Source organism: Chroicocephalus ridibundus, chromosome 6, assembly GCF_963924245.1.
Source record: "Chroicocephalus ridibundus chromosome 6, bChrRid1.1, whole genome shotgun sequence".
Taxonomy (NCBI): domain Eukaryota; kingdom Metazoa; phylum Chordata; class Aves; order Charadriiformes; family Laridae; genus Chroicocephalus; species Chroicocephalus ridibundus.
Genome location: NC_086289.1, coordinates 39,184,981 through 39,208,122, shown reverse-complemented (window position 1 = coordinate 39,208,122; position 23,142 = coordinate 39,184,981). Strand labels below are relative to the sequence as shown.

Below are 23,142 nucleotides of genomic sequence, written 5' to 3'. Positions count from 1 at the left end.
AGCATAGCACTACACAGCATCTCAAGGGCATTATGTATACAGGCAACAAGAGTATCCATGTTCACCACCTTCAGTGTCAGGAAAAGCTGAAGCATCACATGACATACGTTATTAATTATAGCTTAATAATATATTAATAATTCTGATGTTTCTCTTGCAACATATGAAGACCAGCACTGCAAAATGACTTCAGCACCTGCTACGCTATACGATTTCCACGGGCAGTATTTTCGCTGAAAGCATGGGTGCAACAGACAGCAATCACCTCTCAAGTTTGACAGACCATTTCATGCTGCCTTCTTTCACGACTCCTTCTTCTAACCTGACTTTGGGCTGGACCTGCAGAGTAGCAGAATATTCCCTCCAAAGCTGGAATCCCATAAAAAACTCTCACGTGCCACTAGCATGCAGGCCTTGCTTGAAAATGTCATTTCATATCAATTAGATATCCATACAGAAATCAGACATTTTAATGACATTATCTTCATCCAGATTTGCCACTGTCACTATACACACACAGGGCTAGTTGGCCTTTCAGTACTTAAAAGGGGGCCTACAGGAAAGATGGGGACAAACGTTTTAGCAGGGCCTGTTGCCACAGGGCAAGGGGTAATGGCTTTAAACTAAAAGAGGGTAGATTCTGACTAGCTACAAGGAAGAATTTTTTTACAGTGAGGGTGGTGAAACATTGACACAGAGAGGTGGTCGATGCCCCATCCCTACAAACATTCAAGGTCAGGCTGGACGGGGCTCTGAGCAACCTGATCTAGTTGATGTCCCTGCTTGTTGCAGGGGAGGTTGGACTAGATGACCCCTAAAGGTCCCTTCCAACCCAAATTATTCTATGATTTTATGAGTTTTGAGATCATTCTAGCCTGAAATAAGATCAAGCTAGCAACTTACAAGATTAGAGGAGAGATAAAATTCTAAATTATACTTAACAATGACACATTGCAGTTTGAGAAACTCAGTAACGTAAATTAATACTAAGATTCTGAGCAAATACACATCTTGACAAGAGCAACCATCATATAATTACATAAGCAAATGAGAAATATGTTCATATTTTAAGTATTTGTATACAATTTGATATCACTTGTACTTTAGAAACAAATAATTAATTTACAAGCTAATTTGAGCAATATAGTCTGCCAAATTGAGCCTGAAGCTTGGAAAACAAGAGTTCTGCAGGAAGAAACTAGTCCTCTAATTTCCTGCATGAGTGGAGACACAAAATTAAGACAAAGTGTCATTTTATTAAGGCTCAGAAAACATGCTTTTAAAAACAAACTGGTTTTTCATTCTTTAGCTTCCACAGCTTTTAGAAACAAACACTTGTTTAAAACATCTCAGTGACAAGGTTTAATGGGCTGAAGGCAATCTCTGTTAATGGCGTCTACTCTGGAACAGAATGGATTTTTTTTCTCTCAATGTCTTTAGCTTGGAAATAGCTAAAACATCTTTCTCCAACTTATTATTAGTAATAATTATGTGGACGAGAAATTATCAGACCAACTTAGACGTCATCTTATTTAAACTTAAGACTATTTGTGTGCTCTATGGAGTTTTGCTGTTGTCCTGAATGAAACAATTGTTAAAAGGTACAAACCCATTACTCCTCTAATTATGCATTTCACACATTGCTAAAACTCCTTAAGAAAGTGGAGTCAGTATTTTGTGGCTGACATTATCATACATGTGGAAAATTAGTGCGTACTCTGGTGACTCAAATGAAAAACTATCAGGCTGAAAACTCCTGATTTTAAATAGGTACTGTTATAACACTAATAATACCAGATAACGTACAACAGAAGGTAGCAAAAGGCTTCCTAAGGTTTTGGAAAAACAAACCAAGCAACTCCATTATGTTCTATGTTTCCTCAATATAACACATTTCAATAAATAGTTATCTTTTAGAATGACTGATTATCTTGAACTGATTTTTTAAAATATTTAAAGAAAACCCCTCTAGCTCTGTGAGCTATGCAGGCAGGTAAAACCATGTTTCTCCATGTAAAATCAGAATAGATATATGGCAACAGCTCTACAGAATGGTCTTGACACTTGACATGAAAAAAATGTTTTGTGAAAATGATTGCCTTTACTCAGGGTGGATGAAAAAACACACACCTTTCAAAATGCAGAATACTGTATCACATTTCAGTGCTACATACATACAGACTTTTTCATTTATTTATATATTACAAATTGAGAAAAATCACTCAGTTTATGCCTGTAACTATGATTGATTTCAGTAAAGCCGAACTCCGCCTCTGACTGTTGCTTTCTTTTACTTTCTGTCATTCTTTTTCTTAACGCAACTTGACCATCTTAATATTCTTTTAATCATACCATGTGTTTATACCAAAGGTACAGTTCTATCCAAATCAAAAGAGAGCAGAAAGAATCAACACATACATATTGAGGCAATTCTTCCTCCCATATAGTTATAGTCTAGAACAAAAACATGTACTACTTGAGGAGTTTCCATGCTTCTTTCTATTGGAAGGGGAAAACTAAGTATCAAAACATTTTTTAATTATTTTTCTGATGACTGTTTCCCTGAACATAACTAAAAATAAAACAAGACCACTGCTTTGTTCACTATTTCCAAACATCTTCCCTGGGCAGCAACCCAACATCAAAATATTTCACCATCTATTTGTGCTTGTCTGGCTGCTCATGACTCCTTGCTGCCCTTCTCCTTAGAATTCTGTTGTGTCTAGATACAGCCATTAGCATAAAACTACCTTAGTTGTGGCTTGTCTCTAGTGACAGCATAATACGTAAGTAAAAGCCCAGATGCTGACCAGCTTGATGAGGACCGGTGTTGACACAATGGTTCCCTTTGTTTCAACATCTTTTACACTTAAACAAATTGTTTGAATATTTTTTACCTTAATTTTAAAGTTCAATGTCCATCAGTTACAACAGTGCTTCATATGACCTCTCCTCCTATACATTCAACGTATCTCATTGCTTATCATACTTTTAGCAGTTCATTCTGAGCTCATACTCACTTCTTTTCTTTCCCTCTAAATACAGTATACTAGTTCACCACAGGCTGTGTTTACCTTGTTAGTCCCCAACTTTGAAAATAAATACAAGCTCACACCTTTAAGTTTATGTTTGTGGCAACAGCAGATCAGCGTTTGATTTGCCATCTGCCTTGAGTAACTCTTGTATCATCATTTCTTCAATTTATATTCACTACAGAACACCTGTAAAATCGGTTACCCAAATTATTCTGTGCCCATGTTGTACCCCCAAACATGTGAAACCACTACTTGTGCTATCAAAGCGCAAGTCTTGTTTGAGAAACACAACATAAAAGACTGATTTTCATCTTGGAAATGTCAAACTTCTGCCTGTAATGCTCAGCTACATTTTTCTAAAACAGCGAAGTTCAAAAAGAGCCATAGACCTGACAGATCTCCGACACATCATGATAGATGTGACAGGTCTACTACTTTACTGCCAGAAATGTCCTCCAACAGAACGAGGCAATCAATGAAGAATAATAAATCTATCCCAGCTCATAGAACTATTTTTTGTACATGCATAAGAGAAGAAACAACACATTTTTTATATCTCTGGGGACTCCTATTTTAACACACTATTACACTGCCTTTTTTTAGTATTATACGATATCAGTTACACTGTTAAATCTTTATCTGGTTTATCTGTTCAATATGTCTCCATCTAAACTCCTAACATGCATTTTTTTTTTATTATTAAGCTAGCAGAGGAAAAAAATAGAATTTGAAACACGCTTTCCTGTTAAAAGAACAAGTTTTTCTTACCTTTTTTTCTGGTCCCTCTATCAGCCAGGAGAACAACAGCTGCTCCAAATGTATCTCTCGAATTACGTCCCCATCATCCTAGAAGACATTGTTATTGATTAATACTGCATCAAATTTTACCTTGAGTGCATAGTGTGAATACATTTAATTTTCCTTTTTTGAAAATTCCCGTATTTGAGATAATTTACAGCAAGTTTGGAAAAGTTAATTTGACATTCATAAATCAAACCTTTCTAGAGAAAGAATTGGTTTGATTTATAACTAATGCCTTTGAATGTATTCCACCACCTACCCTTCAAGTAACAGCCTTGACTTCAACAACGAAGGGAATATACTCCAAAATACGTATTTTCTGAAGTCATTTGACCACAACACTAAGAAAACAAGCTATGTCAACTCAGACACAGTGATTTAAAATACACTTCTTTTTTTTGTGGTAACATGAGTACATTTAACATTTGCAGTAAGTAAGCTTAATAAATCTAAAAACTGTTGCACGATTAGATTGATGATTACTTGTGCCTATGTATGATTTCAAAAATACATCCATGCATCACCATCATAATTCTATTTCTTCTATTATTTTATACATTCATAGGCGCATAGACAATCATTTAGCTTTTCTTAGACTGCACTTCCAAAGGAAAAACAGCGGTATGACAGAGTAGGAACATTATGGCACTCTTGTCTCCTGAAACGGCTGCCTTTATAAAGAGGCTGAGTAGCACCTGTGTAAGCAAGAAGCAGGGTTTGTTTTCCTTTTGCATAAACATTAAATAAGCAAGTATATAAACAAGATGTGCAAGTCAGACAGACACCTGAAATGTACCAAAAGTGTTTGCCTAAACCTAGATAACTTCAGGCTCCTACGTTTAATTTGGTATTTTATTCTTTGAGAGTATTTCTTCATCAGCTGTCAAGGGTTAAACAGATGCAGTGCAAGGGGTCATTCAAACAAATTCGAAGCTCTACCAACCCAAGCTTTGTATCACATTTCGTGTTCTTAGTTATTCTTTCACACCCACACACACCTCACCTTACAAGGGATCACCTAGGTTCCGGCCCAGCCGAAACTCCGGCTTCAGCAGCTCCTTGTGCCCCGGCTTCCTCCTGCCTCAGTCTCTCAGAGACACACAGAACGGTCGGGGTTGGAAGGGACCTTAAAGATCACCTAGTTCCACCCGCCCTGCCATGGGCAGGAACACCTCTCAGTCCTCGATCTCTCCTCAGCAGAGGCAGGCCAAGCCTTCCCCAGACCGCCCCTTTTCTCCCCCCACCCCAGCACCCTCTGCCATTCCTGCCCCCTTCCTCAGGCATCCCCCAAACCCACTCCCCTCAGGGCTGCGGCCACCGGGCTCCTCAGCAGCTGCCTCCAGGCCCCTCAGGCAGGTGGCCTGGGGAGGTGCCCCACCTTGTGATTGGCCCACCTCTCCCCAAGACACCCCCTGATTGGCTGCCGGGAGGGAACTCAAGCTAATCCCACCCCCAGCGATTCCAGGTTGTTCTGGAACATTCCAGATCACTCCTCCACCCTCAGTCACCTCCCTCTTCGAGCACCACAGAGATGGCTCACCACATTTCCCTTTTAAAGGGCAGAATTATAAATAGGCCAATCAGCCTGATGGAAAAAAAACCCAACACCTTAAATTTTGCCTGAAAAAGGCTCAAACTGCAGCAACTGCCCCTCAACAACTGCCTTTCCTTCAGCTTTCGGAAGTCTCCCCAAGATGGATTCACCCAAAAAAACTAAAAAAAAAAGCAGAAGAGTCATCTGCCTTAAGGCACAGTCCACCTGCAGGTAAGTGAACAATCTTTACCACAGAGAATTTCCCCCACCCATTTAAAAGTGGTAGCGACACCCCGCAAATCTTACCTCAACCAGCCCTGGCTCTGCCCCATTGCTAAGGGGACTCTGCTGTGAGGAAATGGTTAAGAGGCAACGTACATTGGTGGCTCCTGACGCCATTTTGTACTAGTACTTTGCTAAAAGGGGTGGCTTGCTGCTCCTGAATAGGCTATGTATAAGCAAAGGGGAATAGGAAATGTTAAGTGCAGAAACTAAGAACAAAAAGCATTTTTCATAATTGCGTGTGCACGAATCCAAAGGAATCTCAAAAAAAAAATTTCTGTGTGCAGCCTTATGGCCGTCTGGCTAGACACGGTTTCATTCTCATGGCTCCTGTGAACAGCATGAAAGTAACACATTTTCATAGTCCACTTGAGGAAACTGAAGTACAGTAATATTACGACAAAGTTGCTAAGAATTGTAAAACATTCCCATGATAATCACACTCATCTGTGCGTCTCAGCTATTTCTAGCAAGGACAGTTTGGTTTTTTTGCAGGTGAAAACAACGATACAGTATCTGAGGAAAACAAAATTAGTAGGAGCTGTGCATCACTGCTTTGTAGTTGTTTCTGCTAATTAATAGAAATTTCACATTAAGTGCAGAGGGAGAAGACAAAGGGTAATACAAACACTGGTATTTCTCTTCAAGCTTGGTAATATTTTTTTCTACAGTATTTTCTCTGAGATCAGCCAAATGCTCTGAAAATACCTATCTGCATAGGTAACATTTCACTTCAAAACAAAACAATAACTCTAAGAACTTAAGTTGTTTTTTTTTTATAGGAGCTTAAATAACATTTGGAACGCAGTTTAATTTTTAACAATAGTAAAATACTTTGCATTATAATGAAGTTGCTTACTTTGTATGCCTGAAGCTATTTTTGAATTTTTCATAACCAGCATAACAGTTCACCTCATCATCTCTAATTTAATGTCATCATACTAATTTCTGATATAAACATAAGTTTTAAACAATGTTAAATAGATAGCAAGTCTAGAATCGGTAGAACTCCTGCAGCATTGTGCCATTTTTTTCTTTTTTTGCCATCAATAATAGCAGTAAAACTAGGCTTTCCAGACTTTACACTGAGATGCTTATCCCTATTAGTAAAATCACTATACTGCTCCTCCCATGTCATAAAAATAGATAAATCAAATCAGTAAGTCAGTTGGAAATAATTTGTTTAGTCTTGGACTTCTTATTCTTTATCTTGCAATCAAAACCAACAAAGAATACAATAGCCATTGTACCCTGATAGCAGAAACAATGAAGAGCTGTATATACGTTGTACCCCAATGGTAGTAGATTACTGTATAATGTTCAGTCTTAACAGAGTGAGTATTTGAAAGCATGAGCTTTGACTGTTCACTTTCCAGGAGAAACTGTTCCTTCGCAGAGTGTTGGTATTGCACATTTTTCACATGTTGTTTGAGCTGTGAATTGCTACCTTTCTTTCTTCAAAACAGCTGCATTTATTTACATTTTAAAATAATATGATTTTCTACATATGGTACAATCTCTTATCACACTGCCCATTACGCTAGGCGGGAAAAAATAAATCCATCAACCACCCTCTCTCTGCCTAACTTTGTTATTGGTATGCTACTGAGCACAACACTATGAACTGCTGGTAAGTGTGTAATACAAAAAAAAAAAAATGAACATCGACGTGCTAATGGCAACAAGCTGCACTTGGTGCATATTATTAACAGGAAAAATCTAAGAGCAGAGCAAGTTGTGATTATGATAACCTAGACTTCAAGACTCCTGGAAAGGTTCAGGGTTCTTCATGTGGGTGCCTGGGCACACACTCAGAGATGTAACAAGTTGTGCCCTCCACAGCTCATCCCATCTTGATGGTAAAGACAAACAATGCCCAGGTTGAAACAGAATGACTCAAGCTAGCTTGCTTCATTGTTCTTTGCTGAGGGTATTAAAGGGCTGTAAGGGATTGCCTTACTGCAGGAAAATAAGAAGTTTAACTAATAGAGGGACGTGTGCCTGGAGTTTGCCATCATCCCAAAACATAGGCAGGGGGGTAATCCGCAAACTGGGGCGAAATGTAGAGTCAATTGTGCATAATTATAGTTGGAAAAACAGACCATGGAAGAAACTATATGAAAATACTCTGTAATACAAAATGATTCATTTTGAATTGCTATTCCAATTCCAAAGCCTATAAAGGCTCACCAGATCTAGCTTTTAGTAACAACATACTTAACTACTTTAACTTGATTACGCCAATATTTTGTTAAAATCTTTATTGGTAGCACAACTTAGATCTTCCCACTTGTTCACTGTTCACAAATGTTCTTAACAGAGGAAGGAGTATTATGTGCAGAAGAAAAGGAACAGGGCAGCTTCAGTGGAGACACGGGCCTTCAGAGGTCAAAGAGAGAACATCAAATACTGAAGAAAAGGTGAAATGGTGCAGTTACCCTAAGGTAAACATATTTTCTCCATGCAATACTCAATGTGACAAGAGGATACTGAAATGGCAACAGTAACTACACATTGAGTCATAGGAAGGACCTTGCATTACAATTCAGTCAAGGTACAAGCCTCCTATTCCCATCAGTCGCTTCCCATTCATGTGCTGCTACCCTGATCTCTAACCCTGCACCAGGGACCTTAACCACTATGAAATACATATATTGTTCCATATAAAGAGTAAGTCTGATATCTGAAGCGAATTCAATCCCATAAATACACTGCTGTTTTCTGCAAGAATCACCATCTCAAACTAAGTTACCATAGCTTGTTGCATACCAGATCCCCGTTTTCTGTCTTCCTTGGTCTTCTCTGGTTACTCTTCAGTTCGTTATTGCATATCCACAAGACACAGGAGCAGGAGGTTCCTGCTCTTCCATGGGCCTCAAATCACATACCTTGCATTTTAGCCCTGCTCACCTATAGAACAGTTACTTCAGACTCTCTCCATAACACTCTCTGCTAGCTGGGTTTACTGATCAACAGTTCCCTGGGTGAAAGGAGAGCCTATCTTTGAACAACTGAGAAACACAGATGTATTCTTGTGTATTTATTCTCGATGTGTTTAGAAAAGCACAAATACCCTAGCTTACATATGTCTATTTTTAACCCTTACTACATAACAGAAACATGAGCTACCATCTTCCAGCCACCTGATGACCTACTGACCTGATTTCCGTGCATAAATAAGCTGTAACAATTTAATTACAAAACCAAAGTAACAGAAAGCAAACTTATTCTTCAGGATATGATTTAATGCACTAATAGAGACAATACCAATATTTTACAATACAGTATTACAACACAATACAGTATTTTTTTTATACCTTTTTTTAAACATCAGAAAGTCAATGGCCAAAATATGTTTATAGCAGCAGGAGAAGGGTTTTGGCCCATGTTGGCTGCTAGTTGTCTTCCAGTTATCAGTGAAAGCCTTGAGATTGTACAATGGAGTGCAGCCCTCCCCTCTAACATCTACAAATTAATGCAGTTTTGGGTTGCCCAGATATCATCATCACCACAACGAAAGAATCAGATATAAGTAACAGTTAAATCTCCATGGTATTACTCTCTTTGAAATGCTGCATTCTCAGCCTGATATATTTTATTTTCAATGTACTTCGACACAAAGTTCACAAAAAAAAAAACACCAAAAGTTAATCTAAAGGAAATGCTAGCTTTTTTTTTTTTTCACCATAGTTATAGGCTTTCTTCATAGAATCACAGGATCATAAAATATCCTGACTTGCAAGGGACCCGCAAGGATCATCAAGTCCCACTCCTGACCCCACATCGGGCAACCTAAAAGTCAAAACAGCATCTTGATTTAGCGCCTTTCACTACATTTTGCCTATTGTGAGTCTGAATGCTGCTAAGATTCAGCTCTAAAAAATGTGTCCTTACAACTCCAGCAGAACTGACAGTCTGACCTTTGACTCTAATTTGTTCGCAACAGACATGGCTGTGTTTTGATAAATTAAGAAAAAAAAATCCAAACAAAACCCAACACCTGCACTGCTGTTTTCTAAAACAAATAAAAAGGTAAAAGTCCTCCATTCTACTGAATATAAATAATAAGATTAAAACCAAAAATAAACTCCACTAAAATGGCTTCTCCTTCAGATGTTTTAAGAAAGGGGCTTCTTCCACAGTGACAAAAAGCCCCCCAGCAGAACTACACTAACAAAGCTAAATTGGTTCTAATTGATTGAAGAATAGATGCCTCCATTTCATTATGTGGTTTGCCGAAAAGTGGAAAGTAAAAAACGGTTTCAAACTAAAAGTAAAAGTTTTCATATTAAACTAGGGCAAACAAGATCCAAAGAAGTTCGGCATAATTTTCACAGTTGTAGTTAATTTTATCTGCAAAGTAAAATTAACATTTTCTACTAAAACCTTCTCAGAACTTACACTGCAGGTAGCGTGGGGACCTCAGGATCATCTTTCTTTCCTTTAGCTATTGCCATTGTTTACTAATGTAAAGTCAGCTAAGTCAGTATTTAAAAAATAAACTAATCACCAAATTAATTCAAGACCATAAGTATTGAAATGTTTTTCCTGATGAGATTAAAATATAGTCTATTCTGGGTCAGCCATTTTCTAAAGGAAAATGCATTTCTTTAGAGCTACAAATAAGAATAGGAATAAAATAGTATAGGAATTCAAACCAGCACTCTTCCCAGACCAATGTCACTTTACAGATAAAAATTTTTCACTGCACATTAGATTAGAAAAATAAAAAAATAAGAAAACCTTTTACATCCTTTAAGCACAGCTTATATGGCTTCATCAAGAAAGATAATCTATTGCTTGGATAAAATAAACAAATCTCAATAGAGCAAGGGCACTGACTGAACAGGTGTGTCTCAAAAACTCCACGAATACCTATCCACACATGAAATAACCAGCTCTTAAGGCAGTAAATACAACCCATCCCTTCCCTGGGTATGAAATACAGAACGCTAAGTAATTCAACTCCCAAACAGTAATTACACGACACTGGAAGCGGCACCCATCAACCCCAGGATGCTGATGCTTCCACCTACTACACTGCAAACTGGAGAACTAGCACCTGCTTTCAATAAAGATTCTGTGATGCATGTCCCTCATGCATGGTGGCTTTATAAATAATTTCCGGTATTCTGAGCCTAAAATGGTTGGGAGCCAAGACAATTTTCAAGAGCATACTGAAATCACCTGAGGAAATTGTTCCAGTTCCTGCTTGCCTTGCTCAGGCAAGGATTAATTCTGTTGCTCCTTGCATGTCAAAATCACCTGCAAGAGGGATTCCCAAGCCACATTAAGCGGTACAGTCTGAGACAAATAAGTACTAGATCTACGTTATACACAGCCCACCACAAGGTCACAAGCTGCCAGTCCCTGCAGACACTGGTACCTAGGCAAGAACACTTAGCAGTGCACTGCTGTGTAGCTAATAAACGTATGAGACTGAGTTTCCAAAGAAAGCACAGCACAGCTGTTTACAACAACTTTATCCCAAATCAAGCACGATCTCCATGCCTGAAGTCCTATGTTTCTTCGGATCTTTTTATCACTCTTGCAGCTCACTATAGTAGTAACAGATCCAGGATACAGTAAGTGGCCAGGGACTGGTTTTCTGCATTCTCTTTCCTAGTTTTATCTGTCATATAATCAAGGGAGTTCATTGTCAGGACAAGATTTGGTCACAGAGAACAATGCCCACCTGGAAAGCCTGAGAATCACCTTAGTATGGGGTGAGCAGTAAGGCCCTTCAGCGGATCTCTACCCAAAATGTTCTGGGAGGCCGACCCATCCACAGGTCAGATAGCTGAAAAACCCCTTGAATATTGTGTACCCTGCCGTTGGCAGAAATGCAGGTGTGTTGGTGGTGTACTGCAGGAAAAGAATGTCTCAGAGCTCCTCTATTTTCCATTAACTCCCTGTAAGTAGTGTCTTAAAACCAGTCACTACAGTTTTCTTCTTTGCTGTTCTTAGAAGCCTCAATTTATCTCTCTGTATTCAGGCACAATACATGCAAAAGTAAACTATGATATACATAATTGTCATAAAAAAATAAGTATAGCTATCACTCTACTGTACAAAAAAGAGTGTCACAGATAAAAAATAGGTCTAGCAGCATGTCTGTGTTATCAGACTACCTTAAAAATGTGAAAGATCAAGTTTCTCATAAGGCTGGCTGAAGGTGTTTGTAAAACTCAATGTTATACATACTGATTTTAGAAAGTATTGTTCTGCAAGCCTATGTATCTAATCAAGCCTTTCCAAAGGCATCTCCTTTCATTCAGGGCTTTTCATATCTAGCCCATATAAAGAATATATATTCCTTTAAGTGGCACTGATTTCTAAGTGATACATTTCGAACTGATTTATGTTTTAAACAGTGTATATAAAACTTGACAGGAAGCTCGAAATTGATGACTATTCCTACCTTGCTCTTGCACTGTTTTTAAAAGAAAAGAACAACCCTAAAAGGACACTATTTGTTTGAATTTTTAAAACGAAGAGTCCCAATCTTAAGAGATTGCAAGGACTGAAGAATGCCATTCATGTGGTGATAAAGCTTTTCTTTAAAGTAAACAAAATTACTGGGACATGTATGCTGAAATAAAAAAAGTTAACAGATAGGCTGCTCTCAGTGGCCAACACTGTCTCTGAAATCAGTGTGTTCCATTGTTAACAATCCAATAATATCAGTAACTATGACAATTATTTTGAGAATAGACGAAGGGAAGTCAGTTTAGCCATCACTGCTGTGAAAGGCAACTTGGATGTTCAAAGGTGAATTAACATACTTACATATTAACATAACAGGGAAAAAAAAACCCCAAACAAACTTGAATTAAGAAAATAATTATTTTTTCTTTTTTTTAAGGGAAATACTTCCTCAAAATTTTCTACAACATATTTTTTTTTCAGCATTAGGGACACCTGCAGCCAGAGACAAGTAGTCAAAGTACCTTGCAATGACTCAGACACAGTAACTTTTCTTCTCCAAGCTAATTAAAGGGTTATTCCTCTGTGCCTGAAGCTATCTAATCATGCAAGAAGTATTCCCCCATCATTAGAGATTACTCTCTGGAATTAATTTTGCAGTATGATGCAGACTGAATTTAGTACCTGACTTTTTAATTATAATAGTTAGATGCAAATCTTCCTAATTTTCAACATAAACCTTAAAAAAAAAAACAAAACAAAACGTGATGAAAGGAAGAGGCTAACATGGTTACAGATATGGTCCTAAAATCAAATACTTAGACACAAACGCTCAAGGCTCCCTGAAGGTCCAGATAATGTTTGAGGGATATCTATAACTCACTGAAAAATTACAGGTATGAATTTGAATATAAATGTATAGATCTAAACAGCAGTTCTGTTTATTGCCTCACAACAGATCAGTTCTTCCAGTAGAGTAAGTGAATAATGAAATCTAATTACGGCTACAGAAGTGAATAATTACCCTACTGCTCTCAACAAACTTAGCTGTTACACATCATAAGAAGTTCCTGGCTCATGTGAACACTTGCAGAAGTCATTTCAGACTATTCCGATTCCCACTACATAAGTTAAAACTAAACTAGCTGCAAGAACGGAGGTCATTAATAGACAAGCCAAAAAGAGAGGAAGTGGGGAGGATCACTGGAGAAACGTACACTAGCCAAAGGACTGAGATATACACTCATGTTCTGAACTCCATTCTTCTGTGTACATAACAACATAAAACGTAACATATAAAAAATGAATAACGAAGAAAACTGCAGAAAAATGGTGGAGAAAGCAGAGTTGTTTTCAAGGTTAGTTAAGACTTATGGTGTGATTTTTAGTTATATCTTTTACCTTAATTGTGCTAACATAATATATTTCCTCCTGGTTCTGGCTTCAGGTTTAGCCTAGCAAGATTTTGAAAGCTTTTTGTGATTAAGTCAATTTCAAGCCAAAGTTGCTTCTGGATGGGACAGAGTGTGCCCCAGAGCAAATGCAGACAGGGGTAAAAACAGTATCCATCGCCTGGTGAAATGTGGGTTTTTTTTCACTTCAATGTGACAAATATTATCCTTTTCTAACCCAGTACGTAAGGCAGATGCACACACAAAAAGGTAATGCCATGGAGGAGTTGGACATGTGCATTCCAAAGAATGCTATATTTTTGTGCTAAGCTATTAAAGAATTATGCTTTGTGCTGGAAAACAAAGACCAAATCACAAAGAGAAAACATTTCCTTTGTGTTGCCTGCCATTTGCACTCACTGTATTATACATTAGCCAGCAGTCAAACAAGTTAGCTGATAAAACTCTTGTAAGTCATCATCTCATATTCTCAGCTGCCAGGATTCCTTCTAAGAGGCTCAATAACAAGTCCTCTGTTTCATGTCATGATGTTCTTCTCCTTAGGTTCCGCTTTCCTTTGCAAAACAATGAAACAATTCGCATTGCCATACTGTGTCTGAAATAAAGATTTATGAATGCAAGGAATACTATGTTGCAATATACTTCACTGTTTTGTTGTCTGTGTGATTATTCTGAAGCTAATAGCAGAATCTTATTCTAATCAGCGCAGCAGGCTTCTTAAAAATGACTGAGATGTCACTCTCTTTTGTTATTTATAACTGGAAGTAAACTGAGCAATTTTGTTTTCACAAAAAAGACAGGCATAATCCAAACGATTAAATGCTAGAAGTCCATACATATCTTACATTGCTAACCAAGCAGACTATGTAACAGTCATGCCTGAGATAAGATCTGTATATCATTTCAGCAGCCTTATCGTGGTTTTTGGTTTTGAAACAGGAGCAATTGTAAAGGGCCAAAAATCTTTCAAGAGATCTTTTAATTTCCTTTTCATTCTTCATAATAAACAGAATAAATGTGTCATCTTTTAATATGCTGATTTGGACAAAATGCTTTAAAACACAACGTTGGCTGTTATCAATATGAAGATAGCAGCATATCCTTTATCAGTTTCAAAGTTCTTTACACACATCTTTCCAAACATTGATTTCTGGAATTATTGGCTATTCCAGGACAAAAAAAAAAATCACAACACATTGCAGTCAATACTTAGGTTGCAGAGCACATTCCACTCTGAAAGTTTCTGTTTTCTTGTTTGTTGTTTTGAAGAAGGTCTAAGAGAGGCTGTTATCTTCTCTATACCTTTGAGAACAGAAAGGGACAAGGCTGCAGGAGATGAAATAGAGGTTTTTCTCTGGAGTTCCATAACTCAGCTGTGAAGAACCAACCATCTTCTGGTGTTTTTTGAGCTGATGGCTTATTTTCATTGCTGCTATTCTAAATAAATCCAAAAAGGATCATTCTTACCTGATCTTTTACTGCTTGCCCTCAGCAAAATTGCATTTTATGGAGCATGAAGGACCTTCCAGTGAAAACAGGGAAAGACAGAATCTCCTATTACCCCAACCTCTGTTCTGGTAGATGGCCTCAGAGGGCCTTCCCCATCAGAAAAGTGTTTTCTCTCCTGATGCTTTCCAGAACACGAGGAAAGAGACCAAGCAAGACTCCAGGGCCGAATTCGTTTCCCATTTCTTATTTTCAGAAACGAGATGGTGACCACCAGGCTGTTACCAAGCATTTCTCTAACTCAGGCATCACAGCTGCTCCTGCAGTAGCAACACTCCCGGACTGAAGAATGTCCCTATGAAACACAAATGCAGCACAAAAGAGTTCAATGCTGAAGCTCTGACAATGACTGTAACGCTCCTTTTTACTTGGCACTACAACTGAACAAATGCAAAATACTTTGTACACGAGGTATTTTAGTGCAGCTGCATTGCCTCAGCCATCAATGGAGAGGACTCGTCACAAAATGTCTTATCTGTTGCGCACTTCAGGGCACTTGTGGACCTCTATCAGCAGTTGTTGCCAGCAGGGCAGCAACAGTAAAGAATTTATGGAAATAATGTGTTAACTAAATGGTAGTAAAAGAACAACTGAAAGAAAACTGATTTGGCAACTTTTGTCAGAAATTGTAGAGGTCAGAGCAGCCTGTGCTTCAATTACCATCAACAACATAGTGAAATATATTAACAACTTGTTCCAGTAAAGGGGACACCAACAATAGAAGTAAATGCTCAAAAAAAAGTGTTGTCACTTTCAATTTTATTCGAATAAACTCTTTATCAGATGGGCAAAACCAGGGAGGCCAATATAGACTTCTGTATTAAGAAATTCTTGGAATAAATTAATTTAAGCTATTCACATACACGTGACTGGAAACTGACTTTTGCAACTATGTCCAGAAAGCTTGGAAAATACAGCAGCTATCTTGTTACCTTATGTTTCTATTTATAGTCCATCTAAGTTCAAACCAGCTGTAGGTCTAAATTCCTTTTGAATTTTTCACAAGTCTGTTCTCTCAACAGATCACCAGACCACAAAATCTTGCAGCCTGCCGTACAATGAAAAGTCAAGTGGAAAATCAGGCAAGGAAGATGCAAGGAGGGACCAGGCTGCAATGCTCTACTTCAAGATGGAGAGAAACCCTCATGGTCTGCTTTTATGCTGATACAAAGAAAGGAAACAACAAGGTACAGTTAGAACGGCATGGGGGGGAGTGGGGTCTTAGAGGGACAACAAGGAAACAAAGATGAGACAGGCAGACTAATGCAACAACAAAACCATAGGGTGCAGAAGTCATCATATAACAAACATCAGGGTTTAAATAAACTCTGGAGTTATACTTCATCAAAAGGTGTTTCCTACAGGTCACAGGTGAGAAACAGAGACCATATTAGGGGGAATGTCACCCACCCATGCCACGAACAATCCTGGTTACACAGCCAAATGTAGCTTTGGGGGTAACTGCAATGGGAAAACAGTAAAGCTTTCACACCGCCAGTTGCACGGACCCTTATCTTCCCACACTTGGGACCTGGATTAGGGTCTTCTTTCTACTTCTTTCGCCAACAGAATATCACTTTAGCTACATTCAACATTAGCGGATCCCACCATATAAACAATCTCTTTCTCAGAAACACTTTTCCTTTTGTTTGAAACACCTAAACATTCACATTGTTAGCAAAATTGTGGTACCTGAAGTAGGTTATGTTTAATTCTGTCTCTTAGGCTGAACATCTTGCTATATAAAAGTTAGAATACACATCCTTCCTCAAAAAGGGGGTTGGTACTCCTTCACAGAAGGTGAAGGATCAGTGTGAAGAATAACTGCAGTTCAAAATACTGGTCAAGAGAAGATCAAGGCAACTCTGTTGTGGAAGAGCAAGAAAATTTAAAAAGAAAAAAGAAAACCCAGATAAGAACAGCTTACTTTAAGACACTAGAGGGAAACACATGCATCTGTTCAAAAAAATCTCATCTTGAAACAGGAATTAATGCAATATGAAAATTATTTAGTGAAACTGTATTTTAGTAAAAGTCATTAAAATAGTAATTTCAGTGATAATCAGCAATAGATATGAAAAAGTTTCCATATAATAAGTTAAAAATAATAGTCCATATAAGATATTTGAACCTTTGTCACAGATACTTTTGTGGACTAGGTTTTGATCTAACCTAGATTAAAATCCAAGAGGTACATTTAAGAATGAAAGTATTTAATCAGTTTAATCATCTGTACCAGTTTAGAATAAGGAATAATTGGGACAGGCAGGAGTTCTGTAAAACAGGATCCAGATTATACAGAAGATCCATATTCAGGCAGACAGATTATTTTGACTGCTTTAGGAGTAATTCATCCCAGCCTTGTGACAACAATTTTAGTACCAACCCATTGCTCCTAATGCACACAAAGAGACGGCCACCTGCTTAAATCTAGTATACTCCTATACACATAATTCCAAAACAGCAAGTAAAAAAAAGTTGTATTTAAACAATGAAAATAAACTAAAATTACTAATACCCTTATTTTGCACTTTTACTAAATACAAAAAGACATTGACGAGTGTTCTAGATGCATTTAGCAATGGCTATTAAAACAGCAAAGTTGATTCTGAGTGTATAAACACACTTACAAAAGCACAAATAAGGCTAAAATGTCAACCCCGAGAAGCACCGTCAAAAAAAGGCTGCTTGTACAACCTTATTTTGGGTATGTTTTCTATGATTTAATGTGTGACTGCATTGGGTCTCTTCCTCGAGAATTTTACAGGTTGGACAAAACCAACCTAATATATTTGCTCCTTTAGAGTGTGATTCTAGATTTTGTTCACTGCACAACACTGAGAAACCGCCACGCTAAAGTAGATACTCCGTCGTGAGCTGTTCTGTAATGCTCACCACGAGGAGGGCAGCGCAGAGTCTGAGTCACAGGCATTGGCTGATCTTCCCAACACGTGGGGAGCTGCTTTCCCCACTGGACAGCCTAAAAGAAGAGCATAGAGGACAATAAGAAAAGCACAGAAAGAGCAGTAAAGATTTTCCTGGTTTCAACAGTCAATTAGAAGTGTCCCAGTTTTCAAAGTAACTAGCTCTGTAGCATGCCGAATTTACTTGCATTTCTGAGTTTCTACAACTCAAGAACAATAGAATACAGACAAAAATAACCGAGCAGTGCCGGTTAGGCCAGCTGCCCGCCTTCAGTAAATGGGGCTGCAGCACAGAAGGAGGGAGAGAATCCATTTTTTCCAGTGCAGTGTTCAGGAACATTGACAGACATGCTTTCCTAGACCTGCTTCATGCACAACACATTTTGCAGTTTCTAGATAGAAGAGGCAACAGTCCTGTGGAACTACATGGTCTGAATTTGGTCTCTGTACCAGAGCACCACGTACTACTGACTGACATACGTAATTTGAGAGAAAACACGATATTTATCTTTACAATAACAGACTACTTATTAAGCAACCTGTTACAACTTCTGAAGGCTCCACTCTACCTCAAAGAATTATTGCAGAACATATTCTCGGTTACAACATGTGATTTGTACCATTGGCACTGGAGAACAGCTAGGTAGATGATCAAACCTCTCCTTCGCAGAGGCTGCACCAAGCGCTTATAAAAATACTCAGCATAACAGCATTGCACATTTCTAAGATCAGCTGTCATATAAGTGATATTTCCAAGCTGTTCATTTCATGAAGTTTCACTGCATTTCATAAAAATATTTACCCTTATATATATACACGCACCAATTTTATGTATCACAATATACACCAAAATGCAAAGTGCACCAGTTCAAAGCACATCTGAAGAGAGGCCTAGCGGTAAACTAAATTCCAATCCAGGACATGCACCAGGAGCACTGAGGTTCATCAAAACACTGGAGCCAGATCTGCGAGCAGCCGTGGCATCCCTTCTAGTAAGGCTAGAAAAAAACTGCTGTACTGAGCCTATGAGCACTTACTCTCTGAACTGCTTGCAGTGACAGGCAAGTCCCCACAGACTGAAGAATGAAGTCTGCAAAAGCATCTGAAGTGTCAGATGTAAATATTCTTGAAGTATATTTGAATGCTTATTGTGCAAGAGGAAAGTTGAAAACTTGTTGAAAGCATGTCTTGTCTTGATATATTTCAAATATCTGATAAAAAATAGTGAGATTATTAAAGCGTACTGAAAACCCTAACTTTGGCTGTTATTTCCTGATTCTGAATTTCACAAACAGATGACTAGCTAGCCTAGAAATGTCTTGTTAGTGCTATGGAGCGCTCTGCTCTCAGCTAATAACACGCAGTGTAAAAACACACAAATATTGTAAAAAGGAAAAAAGTTAACCTCTGAGTCAAGTCATCAAAGGCTCAATCTAACATATTTTTGCAGTAACTTCAAACATCAAATGAAAGTGCCTCTTCGATTGCAGGCAAATTGCTTTCACACTGGATTCCTTAAATCCATTATTTATCAGTGGAGAGGCAAAGGATCAGTCCAGGGGGGAAGAGGAAGATACTCCTGAATGACCACAAGGGCCCAATGTTTAAGATTAACAGTGACTTTTGGTTGGACAAAATAGTTCACAGAAAAATTAATCTGAATTTACCACTGAATGAAAATAAATAAATCAGTCTATATGATCAAATTATATGACTGATAAAATAAAAGCTGAGCAGAACAGCTTCTGCTGTTTCTGTATCTTGCACACCAGTTAAAAATGGTGTTCTACATTCTTATTATTAAAAATGTTAAATCATAACTTAAATGCCATGAACTTATTATTACTTTACACACATATAGCAAGACATGCCAGCTGCGTAAGTGATTTAACAATTTAATGCCTTCTTTCTGCAAACTGCTTGCACGTGAGTAATTTTTAAATGCTTTTTTAATCATGAGCTCTTCTACTTGTCTTTGCATAGTTGATTTTGCCTGGTTTCAGGTAGAGCTAGAGGACTGCTGAGAGCTGGAGGACTAACACCTGAGGTCAATACGACCTCTTGTCCTGCCAATGTACTTGAAATTAAATCTTTTTCAAGTGCACAGGAGGTGAAAAGTAGTACACAGAATTAGGGAGGGAGAAATACAAAACAAAGGCAGGACGGGCTTAATTTCTTAAATCTGACAGAATGAAGGCCAAGAGGATATATTGTTACTTTCTACATACTACTACACACCATGTGAAGGGCAAGCATTAAGCTAAGCAAAATGAAACTCGTTGGCAGAAGCATACATGTGTATAAAAGAGCTGTAGGTAGTTTGAAGCAGTATGTTCAGAACAGCCTCGCTGTAGGAAACACAGGAACAAAATGACCTACTCAATTTAAGACCATCTTGATTAATGTGCAGAAGGATTATCTGGCACAGCTAGCTGGAAGGGCAGCCGCCTGATGGCCTCTCCAGTCCAAGGGCCTTATGTTGGAACAGAATCTGTAGACGACACTGTGAAAACCCATTAAATGTTTGACTCGGCACATCTGGCCAACGTGCAGCAGTACCAACACATGCAAAATGCAATACGCCAAATGTTCTCCGACAGTGCTGGCAGCACTAGCATGGCCCTCCTGCCTCAAGGACCTGCACACTCGCTGTTCCTCTGTGCAGTGCCACACACCCACAGCAGCTTTTGGAAGCTGTCTCACCCAGTCACACCACCACTTGTAGCGCTTCCCTCAGCCAGTTATTTAAAACAGACCCAAGCAAGCATTGCCCAAGGGTGCAGAACCACTGCAGTGAGAGCATAATCCTCAAGAAATGCGCAAGTTCCACCTCTTCGTGCACACTGACATCACCCATATTTAAAGCATATTCAGGGTGATGGATGGAAAAAGGCTGAAGCTTTAGTCTGCTTGTATTGTAGCTGTTATGTTACTGGTTTTCTACCATTTAAACATACACTGGATTTTTTTACATCAAATTCTAGATATATTAAAAATAAGGAATTCCACCTACATATTAAAGACTTCTAAGCAGTCATAAGAGAAGCACCAGCTGCCAGTGACAAGCAAACCAATGCAATAAAAGCCTTTACATTCATGGTCAAACTACCAAACTGGGATATTCTTAGAACAGAGAGTTACCAAAAGTCAGAGAAGAGAGGATGCATCCCTCTCTGTTCCCTTGCACAACACCTTCACTCCACGATAAACCTGAAGAAATTTCTGAATTGTACTTACACAGGCTAGTAAATGCAAAGCATTTCATTATACAGAAAATACAGGGAGTTAGCCTTGAGAGTTTTCTCTACTACACAGCGGAGTTCAGATAACAAGACGCAAACACAGAGAAGGGTTATTGCTGTAAATCCAAAGAAAGCATTCACACTTACACTGGAACAGCCCCAGCAAACTGCATTTGGCTTGTCAGCCCTGAGGTTTGTTTCCTGATGGCAGCGTACTCAAGGAAAAATTTAGAAGGAAAAAAAAAAAAGCGAATTTTTGCTAGATGAAATAGGCAGGTATTTACTGGCTCCAAGAAAACATAAAAGTATGTCAAAAAGAAGAAATCACAAAGAGCTAGAGGCTCACTTTTGTGGAATAATTACTAAATTGGCCAAAAATACAAAAGTACAGCATTGTTCACACATTAAGGAAAAGTATAAAATCAAGAGGCTTCTGAGGTAGAAAACAGCTGCGTCTGGCGTGCAATGCAACATCTGTGATTCTCTGTACAATGCTTAGATATGGGACGGAAGACAATTATTCCGTGGCCTTGTCTTATCCAGATACAGGAATGGGATGGTACCATGAAACAGACGAGCTGCCCATTAGCTGCCTTCTTGCTGCTCTGAGCCAATATTGTGTCAAATTTTGATGAAATGCTTTCCCTTTGTGTGAACTTTGCTCATTATAACGTCATTACAATACCAACACACACCTCCATCCCAAAGGCTACCCGCCTCCAAGGTGCGACTACTCCTTCTTATGTCTGTGCCCTGAATTTCTTGTAAACTATGCCTTTAAATGTGAAGCAAGAGAATTTTACACCAATCATAATAAAAGTATGTATGACTAAAGTCAGTCAAACTCCACGTTGAAGATAACAAATAGTATAAAAATAGCCCGAAAGAGGGGGGGATATCAGGGAAGATACCATTGCAAAGAACTCCATCACTGACTTCTGGGATCAGTCGATGGGCTGAGCCTTTCTCCCCCTGCATAGGGATGCCTTTGGGTGAGACTTAGATTATACCGAGTGCTTTCTCAGGAAACTTAGAAATTTCTCTAGAGAACCTCTTTCCTACATTTATAGCCAGGCTGTACCATTTATAACTTTGCCACGCGTTTAGTATATGTAACAATACTTTCATTTGCGTGTGCTTTGCAGACAGTGTATTTATCACTGGCAATCCTAAGAACCTATATACCTCTTGTTTAAGTAAACTGAACTAAGTAGCTAGTCATTTCGGTTTCTCACTGAACGCGACCAAAGACTCGAGAGTGGCCGTGGTAGTTCAGGAGCACGACTAGACTGAAGGTGCAGTCCACTATTACCGTATCCAAATCGTAATAGTTTAATACATATTAAATGTGATTGGACTGATAGTGCTGAATTGGGCATCACTCAGAATTTAAACCTAGCCGCACCTAGCCTCCCACCTCGGTGAGGAGCGTTAGAACGCAAGGGGGTTTATTTTCTGCCAAAACCACTTGGCCCCTTTTCACGCAACAACTTTCTACAAAGCCTAAGCCCAAAATCACTTCGTTGATAAAATGACTGTACTAGTATCAGCACAACAGTATTAATTTGTGTGATTACCAAGGAATGATTCAAAAGTCACACTTCATCATTACCCACCCAAGTACAACTAAATGCAGAATCTGGCCCAATTAACTTAGAATTGTAAAGACTGAATAAGGATGAATCTTAGAGACACTAATTAGGATCAAAGAGTAAAGCAGAAAACCAAACCTAACACTGCAGTATAAATATAAGGATGGAAACATAAACATGTCTATTAATACCTAAACAAAACAAAACCCACAAAAAATTTAGGCCAAGACCTTTTAAAAGAATTTGACCAGGTTATCGCTTCCATTTCAGAATTTTCCTTTTACAGCATCTCTGTTCCCCCCACACACACACATTTTCAGTCCTTTCTTTTTTCTTTTTATACAACTGATTATTTTTATTCTATTAGGTATAGTAATCTATAAATTCC

General features: G+C 38.4%; 1 protein-coding gene across 20 annotated transcripts in view; it reads right to left on the bottom strand.

Annotated features, from left to right (window-relative positions):
- The window catches only part of PCDH15 (protocadherin related 15), an 811,115-nt gene that overhangs the window by 607,335 nt on the left and 180,638 nt on the right, over nucleotides 1-23,142 (bottom strand). For all 20 annotated transcript variants that reach the window (XM_063340181.1, XM_063340176.1, XM_063340196.1 and 17 more), the window contains exon 3: nucleotides 3,804-3,881. The gene's annotated coding sequence lies outside the window, so the exon portion shown is untranslated. The remainder of the gene's footprint in view (nucleotides 1-3,803; nucleotides 3,882-23,142) is intronic.